The following is a 21,272-nucleotide window of genomic DNA, read 5'->3' as shown; positions in this document are numbered from 1 at the left end:
GTTAAGGCAAATTTGACAGTACACAGGGAAATTGTTTTAAAAACCATAATTGTGCTAAGCATGGGAAATATAATCTTATAATACTAAAATTCTTTTTGTTTCTCTCATAAGAATTTACAGCTTTCAAAATGCATGAATATGGTTTTTGGAGTAAAGGTGAAACTGCAATATACTCACAGGCAGCAGGGAAGCCAAGAGGATCTGGGCAATTTTCCATGTTTGCTCTGTAGATATGTAGTACAGACCACATCAGAAAGGAGAGGACTTATAGGGGCAGGTTGTATTTTCCAAAAATGGCCACGTTAGTATTTCCAGTCCCACATGTTCTTGTAGAACTTGCTACTTACCCATCAAGAGATAGAGTCCAGTTTTCCTCTCTTGGCACCTGGGCAATGCTTTGTGACTACCTTGAGTAAGAGAATGTGAAGAAAGTGATGCTGTGTGACTTTCAAGGTTAGATCATAAAAGCTGATACAGCTTCCACCCGGCTCTCTCTTGGGACACTCACCTTTGGAACCCAGCCACCATATTGTGGGGAAGATGAGCAGCCATATGAAGGGCCACATGTAGGTGTTCCAGCCACAGCCCCCATGTTGGTCCCAGCCAACAGTCAGCATCAACCACCAGACACACGAGTGAGCGTCCTCCAGATGATTCCACCTTCCGCCTGCCAGTCACCCCACCTGATGCCAAGTAGAGAAGAGACAAAATGTCCCCACCCACCCCACCCCACCCAAATTGCAAATCTGTAAGCAAAATAAACACTGTCATTATTTTAAGTTGCTGTTTTGGAGTGGTTTGTTCTACAGCAACTGGAATACTTACCAAGTGTCTTGATTCTATTTCATCTTCTGTCAATAGCTGAAGTCACTTTTCACCAGGAAAACCACCTAACCATCATTTAACAATGACTCCATCTACAATGATTCATATATTCTGGTATCTGACTCCCATAATAACCGCCCTTTATCTACTATGCATTTGGTCACTGTTGGACTGGCATCATGTGAGAGAGCTATGCTTCTTTAACTCAGACCGTGCAAATTTTCTTTAAAAATTAGAAAATTAATTCATACTCATGAAAATTCAAACTGTACAGATTTTTAGTAAAAGAAAAGAAAAAAAGTCCCACTTTGATAGTTAACTTCCACTCAATCCCACATCTTTTTGAGGTAACCATACCAAATCCAGTGTGTATCCTTTCAGACCCTTCTCTGCTTTTCTTTACCTTTATACACGTACACTCACACACTCCTAAACACATCTTGGACATTTTCCTCCGTAGATCATGAGTTTCTTTTTAGTATGTTGTTAAAGCACAATCATCATACATAATATTGATGAGAATTATGATCGAGACAGAAAAGGTGATGATGGTTGCCATGTTTGAGTTCTGACTATGTGCCAGGTAATGCAAAACATGGAGACCTTGAAACTGGCAAATACTAAAAAACAGGGCTTTTGTTTCTGGAAAACCAGTTGTTAAATTTACCAGCAAGGACCATGTTTGTCTTTGCTTATTAATACACCCCCAGCACCTAGGACAGTGTCTAGCGCATGGAAGGCTCTCAATAAGTATTTGTTGAATGAACAAATGAATGAATGTTTTAATCACAGCCTCATACAGTATTCTAATTGATGTACTTCTGAAATGAATGTGACCTACCAGTTTTATGAATGAGCTTAATTCCAAAATATAACTGCTATTTATTCTTTGTTTTCAGACATTTCCTTACATGGATCGTTGGATTCCCCTCTCTGTGGGTCACCAGAGCCAATGGCATGGCTGGAGTGTGCAATTCACAGGAAGGCACAGTTCCGCAGTGGTCAAGTGTTCATGCAAAAATAAATTCATACCTCATAATCAAAAAGTACCATCCTTTCTTCCTTCATATCTTTTGACAGCTTTTGTTATATTAATGGTTTCTGAGGAGCGACCTGGTCAAGGAAAAAAAACATATTGAAGTACACTTATACTGTGGGTATAGGTGTATTTGCACAAGCAAACCTGGGCATAGGTAGATCTTTCTGGAGGAATCTACATACATACATAATAAATAATATCTTCTTTAAACAGAAGTGGTAGGAGGGTTGGTAGGAGGGTTGGTAGGAGATGAGGAAGAAAGCATGAATAATGAAACATAAAAAGGATAAGAATCCAGGCTTTGTTCTCTGTCAGCGGAAGAAAATCATACCTGCAAGGTGGTTATCTCCAAAATTAACCAACTACCCAGATAAATATAAGCAATTTATGTACGTTAGGCCTAAAAGACTCAAGGCAGTGTGGTAACGATCAGGTGGGGAACAAAACCATTCCCGGAGAGCAAAACTATGGACATTATTTAACCCTCATAACATGCTCCAGGTTTCAGGTCACTGACAATAATTATGATTTGTAGAATGATAGACGTCTACATGGCACTTCCCCAATTCCACCTCTCCTCAAAATACAAATGCTTCCCAAAGCATATTTATCTTTTCAATTAATCTTCTTGTGGGCTCCAAGAAATTCTTTTGGGTCAGGCTGATCTGAAGGAGATGAAGGATAGTGGTATTGGTGTGGGTTTACTCACCAATTATTCTTTAAGGCTGCTCCCTTCCAATGCTGGGCTAACAAATGGGCATTTAGTTGAAATTTTTTTTTCTTTCCCTGTTTTTTGGGAAGTTCCAAGAAACATTAGGAATCTCTGTTCTGTTTCTATGAAAAAAACTCATTAGGGTGTTATAAATGATGGTGTGGCTTTCATTTATGAGTCATATATCACCACTGGAAAGTAGATATCCTGTGATTCCTTGCTTCTGAGACATAGCAATAATTTCCACCACTGAAAATGCAGCCATCATTCTGGTAGTACTTTCAAAATCAAAGGCACTGGAAAAATGCAAACAAGTGAGGAGAAAGCCATGTATTCCCCCTGTAGAAATCAAAAAGAATGAAATTAAGGGAATGTCTAAGAAAATTTCTAGCATGTCAAGGCTTTTTCAGATGAGCAAAATAAATTAACTTATCAAGAAACCTTGACTTACTTCACTTAGTATGATAATCTCTAGGTCAATCCATGTTGCAGAAAGTCAGACACAGAATGATGAATATTATATGATCTCACTCATATGTGGAATCTAATTTTTAAAAAAAGATACAAATGAACTTATTTACAAAACAGAAACAGACTTACAAATATTGAAAACTTACAGTTACCAAAAGCGAAATGTGGGAGGGATAAATCAGGAGTTTAAGATGAACAGACACACACTGATATATATAAGATAGATAACCGACAAGGACCTACTGTATAGCACAGGGAACGCTACTCAATATTCTGTGATAACCTATATAAGAAAAGAATCTAAAAAAGAATGAATATATGTATATGTATAACTGAATCACTTTGCTGTACACCTGAAACTAACACATGGCAAATCAACTATATTCCAATAAAATTAAAATGTTAAAAAAAAACTTATCAAGAAATCTTAAATGAAAGAGTAGAGAAGTCAAAGCAGGGCACATTGCAAAAGTCTAAGGATGAGTCAATATTAGAAAAATCTATTAGTATAATTCACTAAATTATAAGTCAAAGGAGAAAAACAGCTTTCTCCTCCTCCTCATCTTGCCCCTATTCCCTTCCTGACCAATTCAATCCAAAAGCCAGTAGCTAGGGCCAAGCAGAAATGGGTGTGTGTTAGAACTTGAGTGTGGTGAGAAGGGCAAACACAGGGGAGAGAAGAGTGGTGGTAGATGGAAGACTGGTTTTACACAGGGTTTCATCACATAGGTAACGCTCTTACTGATAACAGAAGTCAGATTTCTTACTCTCAGAGGAGGGAAAAGCCAGTATCATGTTTAATAATTAAACTTTAAGGTATTCCTAAAGTCAGGAACAAAGCAAGGGTGCCCATTACCACCACTATTATGTAGCATTGTTCTTGAATTTCTAACTAATACAATAAGACAAGAAAAAGATATGAAATTCAAAATTAACTTAAAACACATTTCAAATGAATATGAATGTTTAGCAAGCTTACCAGTTAAATAACACATACACACACACACAAAAATATAACTTTTCTATAAATCAAGAATAATCTGACAGAAGACGTAATCCAGAACACATCGAGTTATAATGAAATACAAAACTAAAAAGCAAATAAAACTGAGAAAATTGTTTGGGATAAATATTCTTTGCACTAAAATAACTACTCTAAGCCGTCAAGCCATTAAGAAAAATAAAAATGCCCTAATAGAAGAATGAGCAACAGATATGAATAGTTAATTCTCCAAAAGATAAAATGGCAATAGACAAGCAAAAAAGTGTTCACTCTCACTAGTTATTAAAATGCAAATAAAACAATGGAATATCATGTTTTTGTTCTTCAAACCATCAAAGACTTTTTTTTACGATTATGAGTGCAAGTGTGTAGAAAAATCGGTGTTCTTATTGTTGCTCGTAACACATCCATATTAGTACAATGTTTCTAGAAGACAATATGACATATACAAACAAACGAAACAACTTCAAATGTCATATCTTTTAGCTCAGTAATTTCACTTCTAGGAATTTACCTTAATAAAAAATGTATATATATTTAGGTTCTTGACTCACAGACATGGAAAACAAACTTATGATTACCAAATGAGAAAGGGCGGGGAGGAGGGATATATTAGGAACTTGAGATGAACAGATACACAGTACTATACATAAAATAGATAAGCAACAAGGATTTACTGTATAGCATAAGGAACTACATTCAATATCTTGTAATAACCTATAATGGAAAAGAATCTGAAGAAGAATATATATATATATAAAACTGAATCACTTTGCTGTACACGTGAAACACAATATTGTAAATCAACTGTAATTCAATAAAAAAATAAAAATTAAAAAATTTAGGTTCATGGATGTTTATTAAAGCATTGATCACAATGACAAAAAAAAATCAAAACCTAAATGTCCAACAGCAGGGGACTAGTTGAATAATCTTTGAAGTTTTGATATGATTAAATATGTAGCTAATAAAACTGTTGTATGAAACATGTTCACAGAGGATGGTTCAGTGCCATTGCAAAATGCCACTGACAATACATATGCATCCCTGTGCATAAAAACAATTGGCTTATATACATCAACATGTTAATAATGGTCATTTTGCTTGTTCACATTTTCCACATTTCCAAATATTTATTTCATAACCAGAAAAGAAGTCATCACAGCTTCTTTTTTAAAAATAAACTCCAGAAGTGCTAAATGAGTCAATAGCAACCAGTGAGAAAAAACAGGGCTTTTTCTTATCAACCAAGTTCATTCTGAATCTAAAGTCTCACGTGGCTGTCAACCAACCAAGACTGAGGACTCACTGGCAGAAGTAGAGAATCAACAGCTAGGTAGCTAATAAACCCATTTTACATTTTGATGTTTGGACAAAGCTTGGAACATTGTGAGAGGTACACTTTAGGAGAGGTACACTTAAAGAACACTGTTTCCTGGGAGAGTCCAGAGGGTTCTACGATTAATAGCTAAAGGAGATGAGATTTAACCCACTGAAGAGTAGAGTTAAGGGGAAGATACAAATGCTCTTCAAATTTCCAAGTGGCTATCATGAGAAAGAGAGATTAGATTCATTATTGTAGTGGTTCCAAAAATAGATCAAGGACCAATGCACAGAAATTTCCCAGATAGCATCTAGGGACAAGGCAAAACTCTTCCAACAATCAGTCTCACCCCACAAAGGAGCAGGAGGTGAGGCCCACCAGAGGTCTTCCTGCAGAGGCTTCCAATTACTCTTCAGGGCTGTTGCAATGGAGATTTCAGCCCTGGGCAAAGGACTACTAAACAGACTCTAAGACCTTGCAGCTCAAAGTGAGGTCTGTGGACCGGTGGCATTAACATCACCTGGGAGCTTGATAAAAAGTGCAGCTTGTTGTTTCCATCCCTAGACCTAATGAATCAGAACCTGTATTTTCACAAGATCCCATGTTTTTTTTGTGTGTTTTTTTTTGCAGTACGTGGGCCTCTCACTGTTGTGGCCTCTCCCATTGCGGAGCACAGGCTCCGGACGCGCAGGCTCACCGGCCATGGCTCACGGGCCCAGCCGCTCCACGGCATGTGGAATCTTCTCGGACCGGGGCACGAACCCGTGTCCCCTGCATCGGCAGGCGGACTCTCAACCACTGCGCCACCAGGGAAGCCCCTCCCCTGTAATTCTTATGTGTATTAATGAGTGAGAAGCTGACCTGGAAGATACTCGCTAACTCTCCAGTTTCTCCATCTGCTTCAGTTTTCAGAGTCTTTTGCTACTCCTCTTCCACGTGCTCTTTCATGATCTACTAAATAACCATGTAATAATTAGTTAGTAATGGCAGAAGACCTGAGGGTGATTTGTGATAGAATGGTATAATGCACTTCCAAATTAACATAATCTGATGAATGATTATATTTCTTATTGGTGGGCATTTATAGGGGGAGGAGTCCTACGGACATCCATTGACAGGTAAATGAGTGTGAGTGCAGCCGTGTATACTCTCCTTGAACCCAATGAATGAGAGCAAATCAAAAGCTCTGCCTTCCTATATTGATTCTCATTCACTAGTCCTACACTCTAGGCAGCAATTTTAGGCTGCTTTTCCACCTTTAGGACTAACGGCAGAGGGGACAATGGCATCCTGCCTTCCAGGTATCATATGCGCATTCATTAGTCTCGTCCTCTGGGACAACCCTATTCTTGTACAGACATAACTTTCCAACTCTCCGCGGCTGATAGTTGAAAACTTCAAACAATAGTGGAAACATAACCAGACCTCAAGTATAAGACAAGAACCAGAGCATTTAATGACAACTAGATGTTAAATGATGGGAAAATTAGACCTCACTTCTCTGGTAGCTTTTTCTTCCAGTCCCCAACTCACTGTACTTTATGCTGTGGCATAACCAACTGCTTCCAGTACCTCATAAACACCATCCTTTCCACGCCTTCCTGTTACCTCCATCTGGAATGCCCTTTAGATTTGTCATTGCCTGGATGACCTCTGCTCTCCCTTTAAGATTCAGCTCAGGATGCACCTGCTCCTTCAGGCAGCCTTCCTTCAACCCCAGGCTGCATGACGTGCCTCCCTCCTACACCCCGTTTGAACTTCCATTGTATCATCTTAGACTAAGTGCTATCCAACAGAAATCTTTAACGGGAGCCACATAAATTTTCTAGTAGTACAGTTTTTAAAAATTAAAAAGAAACAGCTGAAATTAACTTTAATTATGTGTTTTATTTAGCCCAGCATATCCAGAATGTTATCATTTCAACAGGTAATCAATATCATATTAAAAATTATTAATTAGATATTTTACTTTCTTTTACCATTTCAAGTCTCCAAAATCCACTGTGCATTTTACCTGTAGAGCGCATCTCAATTCGGACCAGCCACATTTCAAAACCTTAATTAATAGCCACTAATGGCTAGTAGTGACTGCACTGGACAGCCAAGCCTTAAACTGAAATAATCTGCTTATGGGTTGTCTTCCCTACTGGAAGGCAAGCTACTCAAGGGCAAGGTCAATTTCTTGCTTGTAGTTTCGTCAGTATTGCATCAGTGCCTGAGGTATACTGAGCACTCAGCAAATGTTTGCACAACTAACCTGACCTGAAGGTATTTGGAGAGAAGGTGGAATTTTAGCAGCTGCTCAAATGTAGAGCAGCTTATGTGTACTTATAATAATAATGGTGATAGGAATAATGGCTAATATTTTGGTCTTGGGCCTTGTTCTATGCTCTTTAAATGTATTATCTTGTTGAGTGCTCACAACAACCCCATATACTATGTAGCATTATAACCTCCGCTTTGTGGATAAAGAAACTTGCCTCAAATCATACAGCTACTAAGTGGAAGAGCCAGGACTTACTGAAATAGTTATAGAAAAACAAAGTAAATGACAATTAGACACACACACACACTGCGTAATAAATAAAAAGTCAAAAATAAACTATATTCACAGGTATTATAGGCCTACTTCGATAGGTAGACCTACCCTTGAATTTCCTTTACCAACCTCACCAGCATCTTTTCTGGGGCTTCTGGATCTGCTGAGTTTTGCCTTATCCAGGGTGTACCTCTTTCCAAGTTTTTGAACCAACTCTTTCTGGCTTGAAATTTCATATCTTTCATACTCGCCTTCTAAGCTACTTGCATCCTGCCTGTCTCGTCAAAATGGCAGCGCTTTTCACAAACCACTCCAGTGAAAAGTCACCTTTCTCAGTGCCTAATCTTCTCCCAGTATATGGAGAGACAGTGGGGCATAAACTGTTTTCCTCCACACGCTGCCCCCAGAGGACCCCTCGGTCTCGCTCACGTGGCCTGGGGGAGGGGGAAGTGAGCCATCACTGCTGATGTGCGCTTTGTGTAAGGGAACTAGGCTGAACTGTGCTTAAGAAAAATGATGCAGATTTCAATGTTTGTGTGTGAGCGTGTACAAAAATTCCATTATCTCTAAACCACAGGAACCAGAACCACATCTGGCAAAGGAAATAAAGCTGGAGACGCGAGGAAAGAATAGATTAGGAGAAGCCTTGAAAACAGGCCGCCGCATTTAGAGTTGATGTGGTGGGAAATAAAAATCCCTGGAGGGTTTCTGAGCAAGGGAGTGATGTGATGAAAACAGTGATTAAGGAAGATGAAATGCAAGTGGGACAAATCAAAGAGAGGGACTAGGATCTGAGGGGAGGCAGTGTTCCGGGCGCTGGAAGGCAGGGAGAGAGAGAGAGAGAGAAAGCACGGGGATTAGGGACAGGAACCAGGATTCTCTATGAATTAACATATGCCACCCGGAAGTCACTTTACTACCAAGTTACCACCAGTTTTTTATGCTCTTCCCCTATTTGGGAAGGCAAAAATAAACCCACAAGAAGCTGAATATTGTCATTAAAATGATAATAAAATTTCCTCTCTGTGAATATAATGGTTTAACTGCATGTGTGCCCTGCTGAGTAAATGAGTTTTACCGTGAGCCTATAGAACAGAGAAATTTATATTAAGCCCTTATTCACCAAATAAACAAGCCAGTGAAAACAAAGCAATTTTTTTTACAGAGAAAGACAAATATCATATGATATCACTTATATGTTTAAAAAAATTAGACAGGGGCTTCCCTGGTGGCGCAGTGGTTGAGAGTCCGCCTGCCGATGCGGGGGACACGGGTTCGTGCCCCGGTCTGGGAGGATCCCACATGCCGCGGAGCGGCTGGGCCCGTGAGCCATGGCCGCTGAGCCTGTGCTCCGGAGCCTGTGCTCCGCAAGGGGAGAGGCCACAACAGTGAGAGGCCCGCCTACCGCAAAAAAAAAAAAAAAAAAAAAAAAAAAAAAAATTAGACAAACATTTACAAACCACAAACAGACTGACAGACATAGAAAACAAACTTATGGTTACCAAAGGGGGAAGGGATAAATCAGGAGTTTGGGAATAACAGATACACACTACTATATATAAAATAGATAAACAACAAAGACACACTGTATAGCACAGGGAACTATATTCAATATCTTGCAATACCTATAATGGAAAAGAATCTGAAAAAGAATATATATATATATATATATATATATAAAATATACAATGGTTATATTTTTTATATATATATATATATATATATATATATATATATATATATATAAAACTGAATCACTTTGCTATGCACCTGAAACTAACACAACTTTTTAAATCAACTACACTGAAAAAAAACCCAAAATTCTTTAAAGCAGCCTCATGTGGATGAAGCCCATGGGACAGAGTAGAAACGGCTGTCCCCAAGGTGGCAGCCCCAGCCCAAGAGTGCCCCAAACTCACTGCCCCACAGGACTCTGAAAGCATCCTTTACAAGTCAGATTCTACAGTGGCAGAAATCTGCAAAGAACTTGGGTTAACCAACACTATTTGCCAACGCCCCATGCCCTAAACCATCATGTTCTCTAATTCTGGCTGCAATTTTAAATGGTCCAGAGACTCAAAAGTTATTTTCATTCCACTTTAGATCTGGAAAGAGCCTTGGAGAATATCTAAACCTATATTTTAAGAATATTTTCAAGCTGCACACAATGGAAATACAATGGATAAATATCACAATGAGCTCCTTGGGTAGGGACTGTTGCGAAAGGCCCAGAATTCCACCTCCTCATTGTCTTCCTTTCGCCACCCTATCCCCGCTCTCCCCCCAGCTTACACACGTTACGGCAGACCCTGAACCCCTCCCCAGGACCTTGGGGCTGAAAAGAAAGCAGTCTGCAAAACACTGAAGAGTCCACTATTTTTGTTTTGTTTCCGCTTCTTGTGACAGATGAACAAACTGAAGCCCAGAAAGCTAAAACGGGACTTCCATTTCCAGCCACTAAATAACTCAAAAGCTGCATCCTAGAAACCCCTACGATGCTGGCTAAATGCAAATATCCATTTAAATGCATCAAACGAACTCACAAAGGCATAAACTCCTCAATTTGAAAACAGCTATAAGGTATGACCCAGCAATTCCATGTCCAAGTGTGGACCCCAGAACAGTGGAGATGCACCACTGGGTCATGGAATCACTTTAGTAAATTGCAAACAGCATATATTTTGCTGTGTGAAATAGACCAGACCAAACTGGATTATAGCTGAATAGACAACAAGGGTGAGTAATTATTCTGAGAAATTTTATTACACATACACTGTGTATACACACAGATACACAGAAATGTAGCACACGTATGTGCTGGGTTTCCATGTAAAGTGTATGTTTAACTGTGGGTGTAGACAAAACATTCTGAAAAAATGCTATTTTTGAGAAGCTTTTTATGTTAGAACAGGAAATGAACAAGAACACTCATCGAAGCATTGTTTAGCATAGTGCAAAATTAGAAACAATCTAATTATTCATCAACAGGAGAATGGAGATAGATATAGATGGATAGATAGATAGACAGACAGACTGACGTCTGTTCACAAATCATTACAATATATAGTAGTTAAAATGAACGGACCAGAGCTTTGTTGCTGAAATCTAATGCTAAATTAAAAAAAAAAAACAAGTTGCAGAATGATATGCACATTGTATTTAAAGTTATTTAATGTTTTAAAACGTGCAAAACAAGAGTACCTATTGTTGAAAACATGTATACAGAAGAAATATGAAAGGATGCAAATTCAGGCAGTGTTGAGCTCTGGGGTAGGAGGAAGGGAAATGGAGGGTTAAGGAGGAATCCACAAAAGACTCAGCTAGGTCTGAAGCGAGCTCATCCAAATGTCAGGATTGCCTAGAACTCAATGGTGGCACACACAGTTCTGTTACTATATTCTCCCTATTTTTTGTTGTTGATTAAAAAAAAATTTTTTTTTGAGTCACAGATACTTACCTGAGACCAGACAGCTGATTGGTGGGGTCATCTGGAAGAAACCCAAGCAGGACCCCGAATCTGATGTCCAATCCAGTCCTCTTTCCACGTGGCTCCCAGTTCAGGATCTGTCTGCAGATGAAGGATTTACATCATTTTGGTGTTAATCTTAGTAACTTATTTTTACCTGAGAGATATTGTTCCTCACAGTCCCTCAGGGCCACATCTGCCCTGGCCAGAAAGAGCACAAAGCACACTTGCTCTGTGAGGCTGAGCTGTTGCTTCACAGTTTGTCACTTGGCTCTGTTTTCCAGCTTCGCTCATGCATTGCAACAAAATGCCGAGCCACTGAAAGGTTGGTAGAGAGATGATCTAAACATGCAAAAAGTATACGCAAAAAGAGAGAGAGAGAGAGAGAAACAGAAAGAGAGGGAGAATCATTTGCATGTGAGGAAATAGACAAAGTCATCAGTCACAATCAAATTAAAGTCAGAATACTGCTCAGGAACCATAAAACACACAGGGGGGTTATTTTAGATGATGGGAAGAGCTTGAAATAATGGCATTTCATAGCTTTTAAGTGCAAATACACAATCTAATGGGAAGGGGTTTGTTAGCATTTTTTCTACTCTATTTTAAGACAAAAACAAGAAGACAAATGATACCTTGGCAATGACTGGAGAGTCTTATGCAGAGAGATTTATTACACCTTGGAAAGTTCAGGGCAGTATTTTTTGCTTTCTTCAGTGGCTTAAAACAATAAAAGTTTATTTTTCATAATGAGTCCGCCCCAGGCTCTTCTCAGTATCATCATCATCTTTGCTCCAAACCCATGCTGATGAAGCATCCACTCTGGAGAATTTTTGGATGTGATGGCAGAGGAGAAAAAGAGAGATCTCGAGGGTGTCATGTCAGCAGTTGAATCCTCAGCCCAGAAGTAGCACATGTCACTTCAGGGCAGTGGTTTTTATCATTGGATCCTTTATGCTCTTCAAGTTACCTAAGAGGCTCTTCCCTCTTTTTCTTCTCTAAGCATAACTTCCGGGTCAGCTTTAGCTTTTCAGGTGCGTGAACCAAAGCTTTCTGCTGTTGGAAAAGAAGATAACTCTTGTAGTAGAGTGCCCGGGACAAATCTTCTCTGGAGTCAAGGAGTAAACTGTATATGATTATGCTTTTATGATACTTCTCACCCTGGAATGCCTATCTGTTATCATGAGCTATGAAAGTATTCTTTTCATACTGCTGGAGAAAACTCAGATCTGTGACAGAATTCCTCCTGCTGTCTCGAGAGCAAATATAGCAACAACTAACATTTACTGAACACCTACTCTTCTCAGGAAGGCACTATTGCTAGCCCATTTTATAGATAAGAAAAGTGAGATACCAGAAGGTTAAGTAATATCCCTCAGGTCACCCAGAAGAAGTGGTGGAGCCAGGATTTGAACCTAGGCAGTGGGTTCTAACAGGCTGGGCTTGTAATACATGCCACACTTTATCCAGGAGGTGGTATTTAAAATAAGTGAAGGCAGCTATTGAAATGACAGCACCAGGTTATGTTAGGAGCCATGGGGCCTCTACTTCAGATACAGGGGGTCTAAGAGGGAAGTATTCACACACCAGTGAAGGTGACAGTGGTTTGATAAAAATCAGAGTCCTTTCCTTAGGGCTCGTAGCAACCTAGAACATTAGCTTCAGGGCTCCTGTGTATTCTACCCTACCTAAGTTATGGCTAATTTCTGTTATGCCCCTCAACCCCCAGAGAATGAAAATGGAGATGGACTTGGAAATGATATCAGATAAAAGTCTGAAGTCTTAAGCTTGAGTTCAGTATTGCCACTTACTAACTACATGGATTCACTTTACTCACCTTCCTCATCTGTGAAATGAGAAAAAGAATTCCTGCTACATAGGTAGTGAGAGTCGAATCAAATAGAAGCACAGAGAACTGTGACTGTACACATTCACATTGTTGACCCAGGAACTTGTTTTCCCTTTATTCCATAAGTCAAAGCAAAACCACAAAATGCTGTAAACATGTATGAAAGACTCATGTGAATGCCCAAAAGCCTTCTATTGTAGAGTTAATATTAACCTTGGTTAAGTCATTTTCCCTTTTCTTTCCCCATCTATAAGAGGAGGGATATTAATCACTGAAGTCTCTTCCAACTTTGATACTGTGTGATTTGTTTCATCCCAGATCTAGGAGAAGTGAACGAGAGTTTTTAAATGGTAGTTTGGCTACTTGCAGACCACCTTACCCTCTTAAGGTGAACACATGCCTAGGGTCCCACCAATCACACAGGATCCATGGGAAAATCTAATAGCTCCAAGATATAATTAATTGCCCCCAAGTTTACGTGTTAAAGAGAACTGGATTCTGCACCGGAACCAGGTGGTTATCTGGTTTAGCAGGCAACCTGCTAGAAATGGGGGTGGTGGCATTCCAGCACTTTGGTTCTGGGTAATGCCAGACACATGAGGAATGCAGGACAGGACGACCTTTGAGGGAGCTTCTAGCCCTATGATCTCATGTGACTGCTTCCCTGATAAGTATCACTTGAAAATGATGTTGGGTATGACCAGGCATAGCAGGCTGGGAGCCAGAGCCAGGTCTTTCACAGGGAGACACGTCAAATGTGGCAAATGTAACTTGAGGGAGTGACTGGAGTGTGGTCCTGAAGCAGCTGTGTGCCAGCTGAATGCTCTGCTGGCCCCTCCAGAATAGGGTTGACCCATTCCAGGGGAAGCCAGCTCCCTGGGGAGCCTATGTGCTGTGGCTGAGAACAATGGGTCCATTCTCAAAGGGAAAGGGCATGATCAGTCACTCTGATCACAGTCTATTACATGGACCCTCCCCCAGCCATCCCATCCCAGCCTGAAGCAGATGATAGGAACAGTCACCTATGCAGCATGGAGCCCTGTCAGCAACCTGGAGATCCATCATCATGCCCGCAAGCTGAGTGGCCAGTACGGTCACAAAGAGATGAGCACGGGTGGCCTCCCGAATCACCATGCACTGGACACCCATTAGTAATTCAGTCTGTGCCTCTAGCAGGCTGTGCTCATCCCTGCCTAAGGGCCTCTGCACTGGCTGTTCCCTTCTGAAAAGCCTGGGCCCCGGGTCTCACACTGCTGTCTCCTTTCTGCAATTCAAGTTTTATTTCCAGGATAGCTTTCTTAAGCCTTCTAGGCACACACCCTCCCAAACTCTCTACCACAACACTCCATTTTATATTTCATATAGCACTTCTCACTATCTGGAATGATTCTGCTCATTTGTTTTTCTGGTTTATTGTCTATTTCCCCTGTAAAATGTTAATGAGAACCAACATCTCCTGTGTCTTCTCCTATCTGCTCTCAACACCTAGAAAAATATCTAGCAGATAATAAGGGATCAATAAAAAATTAGCAAAATTAATGCATTAGTTTATGAGTTAATTCTATCTAGGAAAGGTGTGGACCAGCACAAAGAGGGCTCCCCTGCCTGTGCTGTGTAGCAGTGGTAAGATTTCATGGCTCCAGGGGAGCTTTCATAGACACCTCTCCCCATTTCATGAGCCATCCTCTGTCCTCTCCCCCATTAAAGATCTAAGAATCACTCTCTGATCCATAGAGATTGGCTCCCGGCATCTATATTTTAGGAATGATTTTGGTTGCAAAGTAACAACAATAACAACAACCTATCGTAGTGCACTGTAATTTCAATGAAGGGGTTATCATTTTTCTCAAGAACAAATCAGGAGGTGTTGGGCCTGGTGTCAGTGTGGCAGCCCTACTGTAAAGACATCTTGGCTCTCCGTCCTTTAAAATCCCTGCTCCTAGCACACAACTTTCATCTGGTGCTTGTCACATCACAGTCACAAGATGACTGCGGCACCACCAGGCATCAGGTCTGAACTCCAAAGAAGGGGAAAAGCAAAGGGAGAAAGAGCCATGCCTTGTGAATTTGTTGTTCCTTCTTATTGGGAAAATAAAAGCTTTTCCAGAATCCATATCCAGCCCCCTTCTATTTACATCTCCTACCTTAGTACTGGGTCACAAGGCCACCCCTAGACCAGTTCCTGACACAGGGCAATGAGATCACGGCGACTGGCTTATATTGTCACACCGCATCCCCTGGGGCTGGAGAAAAAGACCCATTTTCCATGAGATAAGGTGTTGTCACACTCTGCCGAACAAAACGATATATCATAACTAAATGGCCTAGAATGGACATTTCACCCAAAATTAGAGCTGAGGCTCACATAAATTGAGAGTGAAAAGCAGATGCCTTGAGTCATCATGCTTCTGAAGTTTCTGAATCTTTGGCTGTTCCAAGTGTTTAAATTCCATCAGATGCTGAAATATCTACCCAATATATTTTCTGTTTTTTCTTAAGCTGGCTCAAAGATAGTGTCTGTTATTCAAAACCAGAGGGCCTTCGTTACAGGAGCATCTAACTACCAGCATCCTGCATGGCCCATCAGGCTGTGCTGCATGGTTGCTGTAGCGTGTTAGACAACCCATTCCTATCTCCCTCAGGAATGACAGCCCTTTGGACCAAACACTCTGCTCCCCCTGCGGTGACCCAAATGCTTAGACGTTACGTCATCAGCCTGACAACCTCCCCCTCTTCACCTTCAGACAGTATTTGCTGAGATCCCCAGTGTACAGGGAGGCCCGCTGGGTACTAAAGGCCTGCCTTGTGACAGAGGGATGGGGTTTGTGCAATAACACCCATACTAACTAGTGGAGGAGATGTCACATCTCACATCCATGACAAAGGCTGAAACATATCAGGCCTTCTGATTGTGAGCCCAGTACTTTTTTTCCTTTTTTAAGCCATTTGATTCTCCGAGACACACACACACTCTCTCTCTCTCTCCCCCTTTCGCTCACATACATATACACAAAAAACAGTCATCCACACCCTCACAATTAAGAAAGATCCTAATGAGTGAAAAGCCTGACCAGTCCAGCTTAGTATTCCACCCCTGCTAATCAGCCATAAGGAATATTTGGTGGAGGTTATAAGAATTGTCACACAAGTATCTAGAGAGAGATCTCTGCAGGTCTCTTGCTCTATTTCCTATAAATTTATTCTAAATTCTTTCCCAATGTATATATCTCTTCAACTTATGCAAGTTTTGGACAGGATTTCTCAAAATGTGTTGCTTGCAAATTACAGGTTTACATAGACAAATGGTTCCCTAATCAGATGACTTTGGAAACACCTGATTAAAGGAAGTTCAATGCTTCTTCTTGAAAGACATTGCAAAGCCTTCTGTATTCCAGAATGCATGATGAATAGCTACAAGAGGGATGCAGTGTGTGGCATCTTTCGAATTTCTTTAACCACTGAAATTTCTCCCTTGGTGTATGTTGAAAGGCTGGTGATACAAGAGATAAGCTTTGGGAAACCGCTAGGGGAAGGGGCACAGAGGGGAAATCCTAGAAACTACTACCTCTTTTAAGTACCAAGAGACACAGTGTATGAGTTGGTTAAGTAGGCCCCGTGCCATTTTATGTGTACCCCTAGTGGATGTCAGCAGATAGTTAGAAATGCCACTTAGTCCGCTGTTCCCAAGTTCTACATCGCAGCTGCTGTCCTGGGTGAAAAGCACATTAGTTTAGGAGAGAGTGCACTTGTGTTCTTGGGCTAATAATGTTACTTCTCTGATCATCAGGTTTCCCTCCTTCAAAATGAGCACACTAGACCACAGAAATGATACCTGTTCATACCATCTAGAAAATGAAACCAGAGGGATAGGAACCAAAACCCATTATTTTAGAATACTTATTAATAAATTAAAGACGGTGAATATGTAATCTGCTGTGATTTTTAAAGACTGTTGTCATTTTTTGGCTGCACTGCACAGCTAGTGGGATCTTAGTTCCCCAATCCCCTCAGCAGTGAAATATGAGGTTCTAATCACATCCCTGTATCCTACCTCTATGAAAAAGAAAATGGTCTTCTGTGTGTCCAAGGGAACAAGAATATTAAAAGGCACATGGTGTAGTAGGGAAAAAAACCTAACAAGTGCATCCGAAGACCAAAATTCTAGTCAGTATTTAGACAGCTATTGTTATGAGTTGAATTGTGTCCCTCCACCAAATTCATAGGTTGGAGTCCTAACCCCCAGCACCTTAAAATGCAACTTTCTTTTGGAGATAGGGTCTTCATGGAGGTAATCAAGTTAAAAGGAGGTCATGAGGGTAGGCCCTAATCCAATATGACTAGTGGACTTCTAAGAAGAGGAAACTTGGACACAGACACACCTAAGTGGGAATATGATGAGAAGAGACACAGGGAGAAGATGGCCATTGATAAGCCAAGGAGAGATGAGGCCTGGAACAGGTCCTTCCCTCACAGGCCTCAGAAGGAACCAACCCTGCCAACACCTTGGTTTTGGACTTCTAGCCTCCAGAACTGGGAGACAATAAATTTCTGTTGTTTTAGCCACTCAGTCTGTGGTACTTTGTTACAGAGCCCTGGCAAACTAATACAGCTGTGTTCTTGGCTAAGTCTTCTAATATCTCTGGGTCTCAGTTTCCTCACCTATAGCATTAGGGGGTAGATGACCTTTGAAATTGCTTTTATCTCTAGTGGTTAACGGTTAAGGATGAATATAGCCTCTCACTAGTTCTTCTGAGATATAAACATGTACCATCTTCTGAGAAAAGCTTTCCCTCTTGTCTACAGAACAACGGATTACAGACAAACTGACACCACCTTTGATAATCCTGTCTGGCCATCCTAATTTATATTTCAGTAATGACTTTGGGAAGCAAAATAAGGAAGAAAGGAGGGTCAAAGTAACTCTGATGAAAGGCTACAAGCGGATAAGTTCATCCCTTTCTACAAGAAATTCATCATTTGAAAAAACTGGCTTATAACAGATTTCAAGCAGGTGCTGGGGTGGGTTCAGATGGAAAGCGCAATAGCAAATATAAGTTTCATGACATGGGTCCCCATGGCAGAACCTCTGTAAACAATACAAGCACACATTCTGTGCTCTCTTCACAACTCATTTCTGGGTGTTCTCTCCCCCTCTTCCTCTCTCTTTCTTTCTAGTGTTTATCATGAAAGAAAATATGTTTCAGGCACAACTACTGAACTTCTGGGGGCTACTATCCTGTTCCATCTCACCAATAAACCAGTTAATAGCAATGGCTTTGTGCAACCTTTACTGACCTCACATCAGTATTATCGTCTTGGTATAAATCCCAGGCTATTAATGCACCTTAAAAGCCTGGAATATAGTATTAATGCCAGAATCATAATTGGTAAGAAGGGCATTTTGGCAACTGAAATTGCAATTCTGAACGCTATAAAACAGAACTGATGTGCTAGTTCCACTTCTCTTTAACTCACTGAATGTATACTCTCCTGCCAAAGGGAAATACGAAGATAAGCATTCTAGTCTGTGATATGATTTTTTTTCTTTTTCTTTTTTCTTTTCTTTTTTTTTTTTGCGGTACGCGGGCCTCTCACTGCTGTGGCCTCTCCCGTTGCAGAGCACAGGCTCCGGACACGCAGGCTCAGTGGCCATGGCTCACGGGCCCAGCCGCTCCGCGGCATGTGGGATCTTCTCGGACCGGGGCACAAACCCATGTCCCCTGCATCGGCAGGTAGACTCTCAATCACTGCGCCACCAGGGAAGCCCTATGATATGATTTTACCATCACTAAGAAGCAATGATAGGGTGACCTTCTTAAGAAGCAGCTGGCTATATTACATTAATATAGTAGCATCAACTATATCAAAACAAAAATCAACATATTTGGCAAGCATCAATCCCACATTTAAATGGACAGTGCTTGTATTAGTCAGGGTCCCCATAAGATGGAATACTCTAATTAGATAATTCAAAGGCTTATTTACCAAGGAACTTTTTACAAAGGTGTACGCAGGTTGAAATAAAACCACAAGGAATTGTGGGCAATAATCTGGGGTTGGGAGCTGAACCACTGTTACCAACCCTAGGTACAAGGAGACAAGGAGGAGGGGGTGGCAGGAAAAAGAAAGCCATATAGAGAAGACTGCCTTGCAAACAGTAGTGGTGTTCCATCTAGGGACCTTGCCCAAGGTGTCTCCACAAGGACGGAGTAAGGAGGATAAGTACCCTGACCTCACTCACCCCCCTCCCTTCAGTGTTCTACCAGGGCTCTCCACTGATCAAATTCAACCAGAGACAGCACAGGGTGCCCACTGACGTGGTCCATAAGAGTCAGCCTCTAAAGACCAGGGTGAGTAGATCTGGAGGGGCAATTGGGTGACATACAGCAGAGTGCTACATAACCCAACAAACTCATAGAAATATTTGTAAATTTTCTAAGAGCAGAAAATGTCTTCTGTTCACCATTTTATCCCCAGCTGTGTCATTCCAACACCAATCTTCCAATTCTCTGACACCGACTGGGTGCCCAATAATTTAATTCAATGTGACATTAACCACCCAGAGTTAGCACAGACCCCATAAGGTAAGGGCTCAGTCCCACTTCAGACACCAGCTGCAAATGGGGTCCCCAGACGACCTTCACTTCTGCCTGGCCGACTATAAATCTGGAGGTACCCACAACCCCTACTCAGGTTCAGTAATTTGCCAGAGCAACTCACAGCTCAGGGAAGCTCTCTACTTTCTCTTACAGTTTTATTATCAAGAGTACAACTCAGGAACAGCCAAATGGAAGAGATGCATAGGGCAAGGTACAGGAGTCGGGAGGGCACAGAGCTTCCACACTCTTTTCAAGTGCACCACCCTGCCAGCACATCAACGTGTTCACCAACCTGGAAGCTTCTAAATGTACTAAATCTTTGGCCATTAGTGCTTGAACTCGATCTCCAGTCCCTCTCTCCTTCCCAGAGGTTAGAGGTGGGACTGAAGTTCTACTCCTCTAGTCACATGGTTGGTTCCTCTGGGGACCAGCCCCCACCCGGAAGCTTTCTAAGTACCCCATCTATAGTCACCTCATTAGAATACAAAAGACACTCCTATCACTGGAAATTCCAAGGATTTTAGGTGCCAGGAACCAGGACAAAGACCAAAGATATCTTTTTATCATGCCACACCAGCACGTTGTACCACAGTGCCTGGCACGTAACAGACACTCTGTATTTGTTAATGAATGATACAGTCTCCAGTGGGTCACTCTAAAGTTCCTTCTCCTTTCCTTCTTTCCTTTTGAAAGGCTGCTAAATTTTTTAAGCCAAAACTATACATGGCTTTAAGCTTCTCCTTCCCCTCTAGTCAGATAATCTAGAGAAGACAAACCCTGACTGGCTTGCAGAATCCTAGGGCATTTCACACCTCTGATATCCAAAGCACAAGGAGACTCAAAGGAGAAACACACAGATTTTTTAGAGATGGAACCTAAACTACTGATGTACAACCTGCCCCGGTCTCCTCAGAGTTGTATCCCTTCTTGTCACCTTCACTACAAACAGATTCTGTAGTCCTAAACAGAAGTAGGAAGCTAGGGCTGGACATTTGCTAAAGGTGGTAGGCTATTTTTGCTTATATAATATATTGTACAACATGCCACCAAAAGGATTTTATTATGTTTTGGATAGTTTCCCAATGATATGAATCCCAACTTATACTTTTAAAATCCCAAGGTAACCAGCATTTTACATGTCAGGGAAAACTGGATCTCTACCAGGAGAAAATCTGAAACCAGGGATGGAGAAAATCTGAAACCAGGGATGAAGAAAATGCAGAACATAGTAGAGATATTCTAAATTCATTAACAGGAAAAAAAAAAAACCAAAGCCCCAAACCCACAAAACTGAAAAACAAACAAATCCATTCAAGGCTGATATGCCTTGAAAATACAGTATGAAATTCTAGTTCATGTGGCCCATCAAGTTCTCAGGGCAGCACCCTCTTGCCCGCCTGCTTGTAAGCCTCACAAGCGTCCTATTCTAATAAATCACTTCTTAC

Source organism: Hyperoodon ampullatus (genome assembly GCF_949752795.1).
Source record: "Hyperoodon ampullatus genome assembly, chromosome: 6".
Taxonomy (NCBI): domain Eukaryota; kingdom Metazoa; phylum Chordata; class Mammalia; order Artiodactyla; family Ziphiidae; genus Hyperoodon; species Hyperoodon ampullatus.
Note: the sequence above shows the minus strand (reverse complement) of the source record.